Genomic DNA, 16,878 nt, shown 5'->3' on the forward strand with positions numbered 1-16,878 from the left:
AAACTGACCTAGTAGAATGAGCTGTAATCCTTTGAGGCGGAGTTTTACCCAACTCGACATAAGCATGATGAATTAAAGATTTCAACCAAGATGCCAAAGAAATGGCAGAGGCATTCTGACCTTTCCTAGAACCGGAAAAGATAACAAATAGACTAGAAGTCTTTCGGAAATTCTTAGTGGCTTCAACATAATATTTCAAAGCTCTAACTACATCCAAAGAATGCAATGATTTCTCCTTAGAATTCTTAGGATTAGGACATAATGAAGGAACCACAATTTCTCTACTAATGTTGTTGGAATTCACAACCTTAGGTAAAAATTCAAAAGAAGTTCGCAACACCGCCTTATCCTGGTGAAAAATCAGAAAAGGAGACTCACAAGAAAGAGCAGATAATTCAGAAACTCTTCTGGCAGAAGAGATGGCCAAAAGGAACAAAACTTTCCAAGAAAGTAATTTAATGTCCAATGAATGCATAGGTTCAAACGGAGGAGCTTGAAGAGCCCCCAGAACCAAATTCAAACTCCAAGGAGGAGAAATTGACTTAATAACAGGTTTTATAGTAACCAAAGCTTGTACAAAACAATGAATATCAGGAAGATTAGCAATCTTTCTGTGAAAAAGAACAGAAAGAGCAGAGATTTGTCCTTTCAAGGAACTTGCAGACAAACCTTTATCCAAACCATCCTGAAGAAACTGTAAAATTCTCGGAATTCTAAAAGAATGCCAGGAAAAATGATGAGAAAGACACCAAGAAAACAAAATTTATGCTTACCTGATAAATTCATTTCTCCTGTAGTGTGGTCAGTCCACGGGTCATCATTACTTCTGGGATATTATCTCCTCCCCTACAGGAAGTGCAAGAGGATTCACCCAGCAGAGCTGCTATATAGCTCCTCCCCTCTACGTCACCTCCAGTCATTCGACCAAAGGACCAACTAGAAAGGAGAAGCCCAAGGGTGTAGTGGTGACTGGAGTATAATCCAAAATTTTTTTTAGCCTGCCATAAAAAACAGGGCGGGCCGTGGACTGACCACACTACAGGAGAAATGAATTTATCAGGTAAGCATAAATTTTGTTTTCTCCTGTTAAGTGTGGTCAGTCCACGGGTCATCATTACTTCTGGGATACCAATACCAAAGCAAAAGTACACGGATGACGGGAGGGACAGGCAGGCTCTTTATACGGAGGGAACCACTGCCTGAAGAACCTTTCTCCCAAAAACAGCCTCCGAAGAAGCAAAAGTGTCAAATTTGTAAAATTTGGAAAAAGTATGAAGAGAAGACCAAGTTGCAGCCTTGCAAATCTGTTCAACAGAAGCCTCATTCTTAAAGGCCCAAGTGGAAGCCACAGCTCTAGTAGAATGAGCTGTAATTCTTTCAGGAGGCTGCTGTCCAGCAGTCTCATAGGCTAATCGTATTATGCTACGAAGCCAAAAAGAGAGAGAGGTAGCCGAAGCTTTTTGACCTCTCCTCTGACCAGAATAAACGACAAACAGGGAAGACGTTTGACGAAAATCCTTAGTTGCCTGTAGATAAAATTTCAGGGCACGGACTACATTTAGATTGTGTAGCAGACGTTCCTTCTTCGAGGAAGGATTAGGACACAAAGATGGAACAACAATCTCTTGATTGATATTCCTGTTAGTGACCACCTTAGGTAGGAACCCAGGTTTAGTACGCAGAACTACCTTGTCTGAATGAAAAATAAGATAAGGAGAATCACAATGTAAGGCAGATAACTCAGAAACTCTTCGAGCCGAGGAAATAGCCATTAAAAACAGAACTTTCCAAGATAACAACTTGATATCAATGGAATGAAGGGGTTCAAACGGAACACCCTGTAAAACATTAAGAACTAAGTTCAAACTCCATGGCGGAGCAAAAGTTTTAAACACAGGCTTGATCCTAGCTAAAGCCTGACAAAAAGCTTGAACGTCCGGAACTTCTGACAGACGTTTGTGTAAAAGAATGGACAGAGCTGAAATCTGTCCCTTTAAAGAACTAGCGGATAACCCCTTTTCTAAACCTTCTTGTAGAAAAGACAATATCCTTGGAATCCTAACCTTACTCCATGAGTAACTCTTGGATTCGCACCAATATAAGTATTTACGCCATATTTTATGGTAAATCCTTCTGGTAACAGGCTTCCTAGCCTGTATTAAGGTATCAATAACTGGCTCAGAAAAACCACGTTTTGATAAAATCAAGCGTTCAATTTCCAAGCAGTCAGCTTCAGAGAAGTTAGATTTTGATGTTTGAATGGACCCTGGATCAGAAGGTCCTGTTTCAGAGGTAGAGACAAAGGCGGACAGGATGACATGTCCACTAGATCTGCATACCAAGTCCTGCGTGGCCATGCAGGTGCTATTAGAATCACTGATGCTCTCTCCTGTTTGATTCTGGCAATCAATCGAGGAAGCATCGGGAAGGGTGGAAACACATAAGCCATCCCGAAGGTCCAAGGTGCTGTCAAAGCATCTATCAGAACCGCTCCCGGATCCCTGGATCTGGACCCGTAGCGAGGAAGCTTGGCGTTCTGACGAGACGCCATGAGATCTATCTCTGGTTTGCCCCAACGTCGAAGTATCTGGGCAAAGACCTCCGGATGAAGTTCCCACTCCCCCGGATGAAAAGTCTGACGACTTAAGAAATCCGCCTCCCAGTTCTCCACTCCCGGGATGTGGATTGCAGACAGGTGGCAAGAGTGAGACTCTGCCCAGCGAATTATCTTTGATACTTCCATCATTGCTAGGGAGCTTCTTGTCCCTCCCTGATGGTTGATGTAAGCTACAGTCGTGATGTTGTCCGACTGAAACCTGATGAACCCCCGAGTTGTTAACTGGGGCCAAGCCAGAAGGGCATTGAGAACTGCTCTCAATTCCAGAATGTTTATTGGAAGGAGACTCTCCTCCTGATTCCATAGTCCCTGAGCCTTCAGAGAATTCCAGACAGCGCCCCAACCTAGTAGGCTGGCGTCTGTTGTTACAATTGTCCAGTCTGGCCTGCTGAATGGCATCCCCCTGGACAGGTGTGGCCGATAAAGCCACCATAGAAGAGAATTTCTGGTCTCTTGATTCAGATTCAGAGTGGGGGACAAATCTGAGTAATCCCCATTCCACTGACTTAGCATGCACAATTGCAGCGGTCTGAGATGTAGGCGTGCAAAAGGTACTATGTCCATTGCCGCTACCATTAAGCCGATCACCTCCATGCATTGAGCTACTGACGGGTGTTGAATGGAATGAAGGACACGGCATGCATTTTGAAGCTTTGTTAACCTGTCTTCTGTCAGGTAAATATTCATTTCTACAGAATCTATAAGAGTCCCCAAGAAGGGAACTCTTGTGAGTGGAAAGAGAGAACTCTTCTTTTCGTTCACCTTCCATCCATGCGACCTTAGAAATGCCAGTACTAACTCTGTATGAGACTTGGCAGTTTGAAAGCTTGAAGCTTGTATCAGAATGTCGTCTAGGTACGGAGCTACCGAAATTCCTCGCGGTCTTAGTACCGCCAGAAGAGTACCCAGAACCTTTGTGAAGATTCTTGGAGCCGTAGCCAATCCGAATGGAAGAGCTACAAACTGGTAATGCCTGTCTAGAAAGGCAAACCTTAGATACCGGTAATGATTTCTGTGAATCGGTATGTGAAGGTAAGCATCCTTTAAATCCACTGTGGTCATGTACTGACCCTCTTGGATCATGGGCAAAATTGTTCGAATAGTTTCCATCTTGAACGATGGAACTCTTAGGAATTTGTTAAGGATCTTTAAATCCAAGATTGGCCTGAAAGTTCCCTCTTTTTTGGGAACTACAAACAGATTTGAGTAAAACCCTTGTCCTTGTTCCGACCGCGGAACTGGATGGATCACTCCCATTAATAAAAGATCTTGTACGCAGCGTAGGAACGCTTCTTTCTTTATTTGGTTTGTTGACAACCTTGACAGATGAAATCTCCCTCTTGGGGGAGAGGATTTGAAGTCCAGAAGGTATCCCTGAGATATGATCTCTAACGCCCAGGGATCCTGAACATCTCTTGCCCAAGCCTGGGCGAAGAGAGAAAGTCTGCCCCCTACTAGATCCGGTCCCGGATCGGGGGCCCTCGATTCATGCTGTCTTAGGGGCAGCAGCAGGTTTCCTGGCCTGCTTGCCCTTGTTCCAGGACTGGTTAGGTTTCCAGCCTTGTCTGTAGCGAGCAACAGCTCCTTCCTGATTTGGTGCAGAGGAAGTTGATGCTGTTCCTGCTTTGAAATTACGAAAGGAACGAAAATTAGACTGTCTAGCCCTAGGTTTGGCTTTGTCCTGAGGCAGGGCATGGCCTTTACCTCCTGTAATGTCAGCGATAATCTCTTTCAACCCGGGCCCGAATAAGGTCTGCCCTTTGAAAGGTATATTAAGCAATTTAGATTTAGAAGTAACATCAGCTGACCAGGATTTTAGCCACAGTGCTCTGCGTGCCTGAATGGCAAATCCGGAATTCTTAGCCGTAAGTTTAGTTAAATGTACTACGGCATCTGAAATAAATGAGTTAGCTAACTTAAGGGCTTAAGTTTGTGTGTAATCTCATCTAGTGTAGATGATTCAAGTGTCTCTTCCAGAGACTCAAACCAAAATGCTGCTGCAGCCGTGACAGGCGCAATACATGCAAGAGGTTGCAATATAAAACCTTGTTGAACAAACATTTTCTTAAGGTAACCCTCTAATTTTTTATCCATTGGATCTGAAAAAGCACAGCTATCCTCCACCGGGATAGTGGTACGCTTAGCTAAAGTAGAAACTGCTCCCTCCACCTTAGGGACCGTTTGCCATAAGTCCCGTGTGGTGGCGTCTATTGGAAACATTTTTCTAAATATCGGAGGAGGTGAGAACGGCACACCGGGCCTATCCCACTCCTTAGTAACAATTTCAGTAAGTCTCTTAGGTATAGGAAAAACATCAGTACTCGCCGGTACCGCAAACCTACACATTTTCTCTGGTATTGCAACTGTGTTACAATCATTCAGAGCCGCTAACACCTCCCCTAGTAATACACAGAGGTTTTCCAGTTTAAATTTAAAATTTGAAATATCTGAATCCAGTCTGTTTGGATCAGAACCGTCACCCACAGAATGAAGTTCTCCGTCCTCATGTTCTGCCACCTGTGACGCAGTGTCTGACATGGCCCTAATATTATCAGCGCACTCTGTTCTCACCCCAGAGTGATCACGCTTGCCTCTAAGTTCTGGTAATTTAGCCAAAACTTCAGTCATAACAGTAGCCATATCCTGTAATGTGATTTGAAATGGCCGCCCAGATGTACTCGGCGCTACAATATCACGCACCTCCCGAGCGGGAGATGCAGGTACTGACACGTGAGGCGAGTTAGTCGGCATAACTCTCCCCTCGTTGTTAGGTGAAATATGTTCAGTTTGTACAGATTGACTTTTATTTAAAGTAACATCAATACAATTAGTACATAAATTTCTATTGGGCTCCACTTTGGCATTAGCACATATAGCACATGTATTTTCCTCTGAATCAGACATGTTTAACACACTAGCAATAAACTAGCAACTTGGAAATGCTTTTCAAGGAATTTACAATAATATGAAAACGAACTGTGCCTATAAGAAGCACAGAAAAAATTATGACAGTTGAAAATAAATAAGTTATAGCATCAAATCTTTGTAAGAAATATACAATTTTAGCAAAGGATTGTTCCCATTAGCAAAGGATAACTAACCCTGACAGCAGAAAAAATACACCAATAAACGTTTTTTATCACAGTCAACTACAATCTTCACAGCTCTGCTGTGAATGATTACCTCCCTCAAAACAAGCTTTGGAGATCCCTGAGTTCTGTAGAGATGAACCGGATCATGCAGGAAGAAAATGAACTTCTGACTGAGTTTTTTGATGCGTAGTAAAAGCGCCAAAAATGGCCCCTCCCCCTCACACATAACAGTGAGAGAGATCAGTAAACTGCTTTAATTTAAACAAAACTATTGCCAAGTGGAAAAAATAGTGCCCAAAACATTTTTTTTTTTTTTCACCCAGTACCTCAGAGAAATAAACGATTTTACATGCCAGCAAAAAAACGTTTAACCTCAATAAATTAATTGTTATTTAAAACCTATTGCAAGTCCCTGCAAATTAGGTTAAGTCTATGCATACAGTATAAATCCAGTGAAGTACCATTCCCCAGAATACTGAAGTGTAAAATATACATACATGACAGCCTGATACCAGCTACATCTACTGCATTTAAGGCTGAGTTTACATTATAACGGTATGGCAGGATTTTCTCATCAATTCCATGTCAGAAAATAATAAACTGCTACATACCTCTTTGCAGATTAATCTGCCCGCTGTCCCCTGATCTGAAGTTTACCTCTCCTCAGATGGCCGAGAAACAGCAATATGATCTTAACTACTCCGGCTAAAATCATAGAAAAAAACTCAGGTAGATTCTTCTTCAAATTCTACCAGAGAATGAATAACACACTCCGGTGCTATTATAAAATAACAAACTTTTGATTGAAGGTAATAAACTAATTAAAATCACCACAGTCCTCTCACACATCCTATCTATTCGTTGGGTGCAAGAGAATGACTGGAGGTGACGTAGAGGGGAGGAGCTATATAGCAGCTCTGCTGGGTGAATCCTCTTGCACTTCCTGTAGGGGAGGAGATAATATCCCAGAAGTAATGATGACCCGTGGACTGACCACACTTAACAGGAGAAATATAAGTCTTCCAGACTCTATAATATATCTCCCTAGATACAGATTTACGAGCCTGTAACATAGTATTAATCACAGAGTCAGAGAAACCTCTTTGACTAAGAATCAAGCGTTCAATCTCCATACCTTTAAATTTAAGGATTTGAGATCCTGATGGAAAAAAGGACCTTGCGACAGAAGGTCTGGTCTTAACGGAAGAGTCCACGGTTGGCAAGAGGCCATCCGGACAAGATCCGCATACCAAAACCTGTGAGGCCATGCTGGAGCTACCAGCAGAACAAACGAGCATTCCTTCAGAATCTTGGAGATCACTCTTGGAAGAAGAACTAGAGGCGGAAAGATATAAGCAGGATGATACTTCCAAGGACAATGCATCCACTGCTTCCGCTTGAGGATTCCTGGATCTGGACAGATACCTGGGAAGTTTCTTGTTTAGATGAGAGGCCATCAGATCTATTTCTGGAAGTCCCCACATTTGGACAATCTGAAGAAATACCTCTGGGTGAAGAGACCATTCGCCCGGATGCAACGTTTGGCGACTGAGATAATCCGCTTCCCAATTGTCTATACCTGGGATATGAACCGCAGAAATTAGACAGGAGCTGGATTCCGCCCAAACCAGAATTCGAGATACTTCTTTCATAGCCAGAGGGCTGTGAGTCCCTCCTTGATGATTGATGTATGCCACAGATGTGACATTGTCTGTCTGAAAACAAATGAACGATTCTCTCTTTAGAAGAGGCCAAGACTGAAGAGCTCTAAAAATTGCACGGAGTTCCAAAATATTGATCGGTAATCTCACCTCCTGAGATTCCCAAACCCCTTGTGCCGTCAGAGACCCCCACACAGCTCCCCAACCTGTAAGACTTGCATCTGTTGAGATTACAGTCCAGGTCGGAAGAACAAAAGAAGCCCCCTGAACTACACGATGGTGATCTGTCCACCACGTCAGAGAGTGTCGTACAATCGGTTTTAAAGATATTAATTGAGATATCTTTCTGTAATCCCTGCACCACTGGTTCAGCATACAGAGCTGAAGAGGTCGCATGTGAAAACGAGCAAAGGGGATCGCGTCCAATGCAGCAGTCATAAGACCTAGAATTTCCATGCATAAGGCTACCGAAGGGAATGATTGTGACTGAAGGTTTCGACAAGCTGATATCAATTTTAGACGTCTCTTGTCTGTCAAAGATAGAGTCATGGACACTGAATCTATCTGGAAACCCAAAAAGGTTACCCTTGTCTGAGGAATCAATTAACTTTTTAGTAAATTGATCCTCCAACCATGATCTTGAAGAAACAACACAAGTCGATTCGTATGAGATTCTGCTAAATGTGAAGACTGAGCAAGTACCAAGATATCGTCCAAATAAGGAAATACCACAATACCCTGTTCTCTGATTACAGACAGAAGGGCACCGAGAACCTTTGTAAAAATTCTTGGAGCTGTTGCTAGGCCAAACGGCAGAGCCACAAACTGGTAATGCTTGTCTAGGAACGAGAATCTCAGGAACGAGAATCTCAGAAACTGATAGTGATCTGGATGAATCGGAATATGCAGATATGCATCCTGTAAATCTATTGTAGACATATAATGCCCTTGCTGAACAAAAGGCAGGATAGTCCTTACAGTTACCATTTTGAATGTTGGTATCCTTACATAACGATTCAATATTTTTAGATCCAGAACTGGTCTGAAGGAATTCTCCTTCTTTGGTACAATGAAGAGATTTGAATAAAACCCCATCCCCTGTTCCAGAACTGGAACTGGCATAATTACTCCAGCCAACTCTAGATCTGAAACACATTTCAGAAATGCTTGAGCCTTCGCTGGATTTACTGGGACACGGGAAAGAAAAAATCTCTTTGCAGGAGGCCTTATCTTGAAGCCAATTCTGTACCCTTCTGAAACAATATTCTGAATCCAAAGATTGTGAACGGAATTGATCCAAATTCCTTTGAAAAAACGTAATCTGCCCCCTACCAGCTGAGCTGGAATGAGGGCCGCACCTTCATGTGGACTTAGGAGCTGGCTTTGATTTTCTATAAGGCTTGGATTTATTCCAGACTGGAGATGGTTTCCAAACTGATACCGCTCCTGAGGATGAAGGATCAGGCTTTTGTTCCTTGTTGTGACGAAAGGAACGAAAACGATTATTAGACCTAAAATTTACCTTTAAATTTTTTATCCTGTGGTAAAAAAGTTCCTTTCCCTCCAGTAACAGTTGAGATAATAGAATCCAACTGAGAACCAAATAATTTATTACCCTGGAAAGAAAGGGAAAGCAGAGTAGACTTAGAAGACATATCAGCATTCCAAGTTTTAAGCCATAAAGCTCTTCTAGCTAAAATAGCTAGAGACATATACCTGACATCAACTCTAATGATATCAAAGATGGCATCACAAATAAAATTATTAGCATGTTGAAGAAGAATAATAATGCTATGAGAATTATGATCTGTTACTTGTTGCGCTAAAGCTTCCAACCAAAAAGTTGAAGCTGCAGCAACATCCGCCAAAGATATAGCAGGTCTAAGAAGATTACCTGAACACAAGTAAGCTTTTCTTAGAAAGGATTAAATTTTCCTATCTAAAGGATCCTTAAAGGAAGTACCATCTGCCGTAGGAATGGTAGTACTCTTAGCAAGAGTAGAGACAGCCCCATCAACCTTAGGGATCTAATCTGTCAGATGGCACAGGATATAATTGCTTAAAACGTTTAGAAGGAGTAAAAGAATTACCCAAATTATTCCATTCCCTGGAAATTACTTCAGAAATAGCACCAGGAACAGGAAAAACTTCTGGAATAACTACAGGAGATTTAAAAACCTTATCTAAACGTTTAGATTTAGTATCAAGAGGACCAGAATCCTCAATTTCTAATGCAATTAGGACTTCTTTAAGTAAAGAACGAATAAATTCCATTTTAAATAAATATGAAGATTTATCAGCATCAACCTCTGAGACAGAATCCTCTGAACCAGAAGAGCCATTATCAGAATCAGAATGATGATGTTCATTTAAAAATTCATCTGAAAAATGAGAAGTTTTAAAAGACTTTTTACGTTTACTAGAAGGAGGAATAACAGACATAGCCTTCTTAATGGATTTAGAAACAAAATCTCTTATGTTATCAGGAACACTCTGAGTATTAGATGTTGATGGAACAGCAACAGGTAATGTAACTTTACTAAAGGAAATATTATCTGCATTAACAAGTTTGTCATGACATTCAATACAAACAACAGCTGGAGGAACAGCTACCAAAAGTTTACAGCAGATACACTTAGCTTTGGTAGCTCCAGCACCAGGCAGCGATTTTCCAGAAGTATCTTCTGACTCAGCTTCAACATGGGACATCTTGCAATATGTAATAGAAAAAACAACGTATAAAGCAAAATTGATCAAATTCCTTAAATGACAGTTTCAGGAATGGGGAAAAATGCCAGTGAACAAGCTTCTAGCAACGAGAAGCAAGAAAAAATGAGACAAATAATGTGGAGACAAAAGTGAAGCCCATATTTTTTTAGCGCCAAATAAGACGCCCACATTATTTGGCACCTAAATGCTTTTGGCGCCAAAAAAGACGCCACATCCGGAACGCCGACATTTTTGGTGCAAAAGAAGTAAAAAAATGACGCAACTTCCGGCGACACGTATGACACCGGAAACAGAAAAAAAAAATTGCGCCAAAAAAGTCTGCGCCAAGAATGACGCAATAAAAACAGAATTTATGCTTACCTGATAAATTACTTTCTCCAACGGTGTGTCCGGTCCACGGCGTCATCCTTACTTGTGGGATATTCTCTTCCCCAACAGGAAATGGCAAAGAGCCCAGCAAAGCTGGTCACATGACGGCGTCATCCTTACTTGTGGGAACCAATACCAAAGCTTTAGGACACGGATGATGGGAGGGAGCAAATCAGGTCACCTAGATGGAAGGCACCACGGCTTGCAAAACCTTTCTCCCAAAAATAGCCTCCGAAGAAGCAAAAGTATCAAATTTGTAAAATTTGGTAAAAGTGTGCAGTGAAGACCAAGTCGCTGCCTTACATATCTGATCAACAGAAGCCTCGTTCTTGAAGGCCCATGTGGAAGCCACAGCCCTAGTGGAGTGAGCTGTGATTCTTTCAGGAGGCTGCCGTCCGGCAGTCTCATAAGCCAATCGGATGATGCTTTTAAGCCAAAAAGAGAGAGAGGTAGCAGTTGCTTTTTGACCTCTCCTTTTACCAGAATAAACAACAAACAAAGAGGATGTTTGTCTGAAATCCTTTGTAGCCTCTAAATAGAATTTTAGAGCACGAACTACATCCAAATTGTGCAACAAACGTTCCTTCTTTGAAACTGGATTCGGATACAAAGAAGGCACAACTATCTCCTGGTTAATATTTTTGTTAGAAACAACCTTCGGAAGAAAACCAGGTTTAGTACGCAAAACCACTTTATCTGCATGGAACACCAGATAAGGAGGAGAACACTGCAGAGCAGATAACTCTGAAACTCTTCTTGCAGAAGAAATTGCAACCAAAAACAAAACTTTCCAAGATAATAACTTGATATCTACGGAATGTAAGGGTTCAAACGGAACCCCCTGAGAACTGAAAGAACTAAATTGAGACTCCAAGGAGGAGTCAAAGGTTTGTAAACAGGCTTGATTCTAACCAGAGCCTGAACAAAAGCTTGAACATCTGGCACAGCCGCCAGCTTTTTGTGAAGTAAAACAGATAAAGCAGAAATCTGTCCCTTCAAAGAACTTGCAGATAATCCTTTCTCCAAACCCTCTTGTAGAAAGGATAGAATCTTAGGAATTTTGATCTTGTTCCATGGGAATCCTTTAGATTCGCACCAACAGATATATTTTTTCCATATCTTATGGTAGATTTTTCTAGTTACAGGCTTTCTAGCCTGAATAAGAGTATCAATGACAGAATCTGAGAACCCACGCTTTGATAAAATCAAGCGTTCAATCTCCAAGCAGTCAGTTGGAGTGAGGCCAGATTCGGATGTTCGAACGGACCTTGAACAAGAAGGTCCTGTCTCAAAGGTAGCCTCCATGGTGGAGCCGATGACATATTCACCAGGTCTGCATACCAAGTCCTGCGTGGCCACGCAGGAGCTATCAAGATCACCGATACCCTCTCCTGTTTGATCCTGGCTACTAGCCTGGGAATGAGAGGAAACGGTGGGAACGCATAAGCTAGGTTGAAGGTCCAAGGCGCTACTAGTGCATCCACTAGAGTCGCCTTGGGATCCCTGGATCTGGACCCGTAGCAAGGAACCTTGAAGTTCTGACGAGACGCCATCAGATCCATGTCTGGAATGCCCCATAATTGAGTTATTTGGGCAAAGATTTCCGGATGGAGTTCCCACTCCCCCGGATGAAAAGTCTGACGACTCAGAAAATCCGCTTCCCAATTTTCCACTCCTGGGATGTGGATTGCAGACAAGTGGCAGGAGTGATTCTCCGCCCATTGAATTATTTTGGTCACTTCTTCCATCGCAAGGGAACTCCTTGTTCCCCCCTGATGGTTGATATATGCAACAGTCGTCATGTTGTCTGATTGAAACCTTATGAATTTGGCCTTTGCTAGCTGAGGCCAAGCCTTGGGAGCATTGAATATCGCTCTCAGTTCCAGAATGTTTATCGGGAGAAGAGATTCTTCCCGAGACCAAAGACCCTGAGCTTTCAGGGGTTCCCAGACCGCGCCCCAGCCCACCAGACTGGCGTTGGTCGTGACAATGACCCACTCTGGTCTGCGGAAGCTCATCCCTTGTGACAGGTTGTCCAGGGTCAGCCACCAACGGAGTGAATCTCTGGTCCTCTGATCTACTTGTATCGTCGGAGACAAGTCTGTATAATCCCCATTCCACTGACTGAGCATGCACAGTTGTAATGGTCTTAGATGAATTCGTGCAAAAGGAACTATGTCCATTGCCGCAACCATCAAACCTATTACTTCCATGCACTGCGCTATGGAAGGAAGAAGAACAGAATGAAGTACTTGACACGAGCTTAGAAGTTTTGATTTTCTGGCTTCTGTCAGAAAAATCTTCATTTCTAAGGAGTCTATTATTGTTCCCAAGAAGGGAACTCTTGTTGACGGGGATAGAGAACTTTTTTCTACGTTCACTTTCCACCCGTGAGATCTGAGAAAGGCTAGGACAATGTCCGTATGAGCCTTTGCTTGTAGCAGAGACGACGCTTGAATCAGTATGTCGTCCAAGTAAGGTACTACTGCAATGCCCCTTGGTCTTAGCACCGCTAGAAGGGACCCTAGTACCTTTGTGAAAATTCTTGGAGCAGTGGCTAATCCGAATGGAAGTGCCACGAACTGGTAATGTTTGTCCAGAAAGGCGAACCTTAGGAACCGATGATGTTCCTTGTGGATAGGAATATGTAGATACGCATCCTTTAAATCCACCGTGGTCATGAATTGACCTTCCTGGATGGTAGGAAGAATTGTTCGAATGGTTTCCATTTTGAACGATGGAACCCTGAGAAATTTGTTTAGGATCTTGAGATCTAAGATTGGTCTGAATGTTCCCTCTTTTTTGGGAACTATGAACAGATTGGAGTAGAATCCCATCCCTTGTTCTCCTAGTGGAACAGGATGAATCACTCCCATTTTTAACAGGTCTTCTACACAATGTAAGAATGCCTGTCTTTTTATGTGGTCTGAAGACAATTGAGACCTGTGGAACCTTCCCCTTGGGGGTAGCTCCTTGAATTCCAGAAGATAACCTTGGGAGACTATTTCTAGCGCCCAAGGATCCAGAACATCTCTTGCCCAAGCCTGAGCGAAGAGAGAAAGTCTGCCCCCCACCAGATCCGGTCCCGGATCGGGGGCCAACATCTCATGCTGTCTTGGTAGCAGTGGCAGGTTTCTTGGCCTGCTTACCTTTGTTCCAGCCTTGCATTGGCCTCCAGGCTGGCTTGGCTTGAGAAGTATTACCCTCTTGCTTAGAGGATGTAGAATTTGAGGCTGGTCCGTTTCTGCGAAAGGGACGAAAATTTGGTTTATTTTTAGCCTTAAAAGACCTATCCTGAGGAAGGGCGTGGCCCTTTCCCCCAGTGATATCTGAAATAATCTCTTTCAAGTCAGGGCCAAACAGCGTTTTCCCCTTGAAAGGTATGTTAAGCAATTTGTTCTTGGAGGACGCATCCGCCGACCAAGACTTTAGCCAAAGCGCTCTGCGCGCCACAATAGCAAAACCTGAATTTTTCGCCGCCAATCTAGCTAATTGCAAAGTGGCGTCTAAAGTAAAAGAGTTAGCCAATTTAAGAGCTTGAACTCTGTCCATAACCTCCTCATAAGAAGAGTCTTTATTGAGTGACTTTTCTAGTTCCTCGAACCAGAAACACGCTGTTGTAGTGACAGGAACAATGCATGAAATTGGTTGTAGAAGGTAACCTTGCTGAACAAACATCTTTTTAAGCAAACCCTCTAATTTTTTATCCATAGGATCTTTAAAAGCACAACTATCTTCTATAGGGATAGTAGTGCGTTTGTTTAGAGTAGAAACCGCCCCCTCGACCTTGGGGACTGTCTGCCATAAGTCCTTTCTGGGGTCGACCATAGGAAATAATTTCTTAAATATAGGGGGAGGGACAAAAGGTATGCCGGGCCTTTCCCATTCTTTATTTACAATGTCCGCCACCCGCTTGGGTATAGGAAAAGCTTCGGGGGGCACCGGGACCTCTAGGAACTTGTCCATCTTACATAATTTCTCTGGAATGACCAAATTGTCACAATCATCCAGAGTAGATAACACCTCCTTAAGCAGAGCGCGGAGATGTTCCAATTTAAATTTGAATGTAATAACATCAGGTTCAGCTTGTTGAGAAATTTTTCCTGAATCTGAAATTTCTCCCTCAGACAAAACCTCCCTGGCCCCTTCAGACTGGTGTAAGGGCATGTCAGAACCATTATCATCAGCGTCCTCATGCTCTTCAGTATCTAAAACAGAGCAGTCACGCTTTCGCTGATAAGTGGGCATTTTGGCTAAAATGTTTTTAATAGAATTATCCATTACAGCCGTTAGTTGTTGCATAGTAAGAAGTATAGGCGCACTAGATGTACTAGGGGCCTCTTGTGTGGGCAAGACTGGCGTAGACACAGGAGGGGATGATGCAGTACCATGCTTACTCCCCTCACTTGAGGAATCATCTTGGGCAACATCATTATCAGTGGCATCATTTTCTCTAAATTGTTTGTCACATACATCACATCTATTTAAATGAGAAGGAACCTTGGCTTCCTCACATACAGAACATAGTCTATCTGATAGTTCAGACATGTTAAACAGGCATAAACTTGATAACAAAGCACAAAAAACGTTTTAAAATAAAACCGTTACTGTCACTTTAAATTTTAAACTGAGCACACTTTATTACTGAATATGCGAAAAAGTATGAAGGAATTGTTCAAAATTTCACCACAGTGTCTTAAAGCCTTAAAAGTATTGCACACCAAATTTGAAAGCTTTAACTCTTAAAATAACGGAACCGGAGCCGTTTTTACAATTAACCCCTATACAGTCCCTGGTATCTGCTTTGCTGAGACCCAACCAAGCCCAGAGGGGAATACGATACCAAATGACGCCTTCAGTAAGCTTTTTCTGTGTATCTGAGCTCCTCACACATGCATCTGCATGCCTTGCTTCCCAAAAACAACTGCGCATTAGTGGCGCGAAAATGAGGCTCTGCCTATGATTGGAAAAGGCCCCCAGTGAAAAAGGTGTCCAATACAGTGCCTGACGTTTTTTTAACATAATTCCCAAGATTAAAATAACTCCTCAAAGCTATAATCTATTAAAAATGCTTATAAAGTAATCGTTTTAGCCCAGAAAAATGTCTACCAGTCTTTAAAGCCCTTGTGAAGCCCTTTATTCTTATTAAGAAAATGGCTTACCGGATCCCATAGGGAAAATGACAGCTTCCAGCATTACCAAGTCTTGTTAGAAATGTGTCATACTTCAAGCAGCAAAGTCTGCACACTGTTTCCCCCAACTGAAGTTACTTCATCTCAACAGTCCTGTGTGGAAACAGCAATCGATTTTAGTAACGGTTGCTAAAATCATCTTCCTCTTACAAACAGAAATCTTCATCTATTTTCTGTTTCAGAGTAAATAGTACATACCAGCACTATTTTAAAATAACAAACTCTTGATTGAAGAATAAAACTACATATAAACAACAAAAAACTCTTAACCATCTCCGTGGAGATGTTGCCTGTGCAACGGCAAAGAGAATGACTGGGGAAGGCGGAGCCTAGGAGGGATCATGTGACCAGCTTTGCTGGGCTCTTTGCCATTTCCTGTTGGGGAAGAGAATATCCCACAAGTAAGGATGACGCCGTGGACCGGACACACCTATGTTGGAGAAATTAAGCATTTTCAGCCCCCGCGAGCCTAACAGCCCACAGGGAATGTTTTATTCAAATGCATTATCCCAAATATGAAACTGACTGTCTGAAAATAAGGAATGTTGAACATCCTGAGTCAAGGCAAATAAATGTTTGAATACATATATTTAGAACTTTTATAAAAAAGTGCCCAACCATAGCTTAGAGTGTCACAGAAAATAAGACTTACTTACCCCAGGACACTCATCTACATGTTGTAGAAAGCCAAACCAGTACTGAAACGAAAATCAGCAGAGGTAATGGTATATATATAAGAGTATATCGTCGATCTGAAAAGGGAGGTAAGAGATGAATCTCTACGACCGATAACAGAGAACCTATGAAATAGACCCCGTAGAAGGAGATCACTGCATTCAAATAGGCAATACTCTCCTCACATCCCTCTGACATTCACTGCACGCTGAGAGGAAAACCGGGCTCCAACCTGCTGCGGAGCGCATATCAACGTAGAATCTAGCACAAACTTACTTCACCACCTCCATAGGAGGCAAAGTTTGTAAAACTGATTTGTGGGTGTGGTGAGGGGTGTATTTGTAGGCATTTTGAGGTTTGGGAAACTTTGCCCCTCCTGGTAGGAATGTATATCCCATACGTCACTAGCTCATGGACTCTTGCTAATTACATGAAAGAAATGTTCATTTCAAGATTCAGATAGAACATGCAATTTTGAAAAACATTCTAATTTAGCTGTACTACCAATTTTTCTTTGTTCTGTTGGTATTCTTTGTTGAAAA

At 42.3% G+C, this 16,878-nt stretch overlaps 1 protein-coding gene across 1 annotated transcript in view; it reads right to left on the bottom strand.

Moving 5' to 3' along the window:
• Window positions 1-16,878, bottom strand: part of TRPM7 (transient receptor potential cation channel subfamily M member 7) — a 626,812-nt gene that overhangs the window by 372,572 nt on the left and 237,362 nt on the right. The window lies entirely within an intron of this gene.

This window comes from Bombina bombina, chromosome 6 (genome assembly GCF_027579735.1).
Source record: "Bombina bombina isolate aBomBom1 chromosome 6, aBomBom1.pri, whole genome shotgun sequence".
In the NCBI taxonomy this organism is placed as follows: Eukaryota; Metazoa; Chordata; class Amphibia; order Anura; family Bombinatoridae; genus Bombina; species Bombina bombina.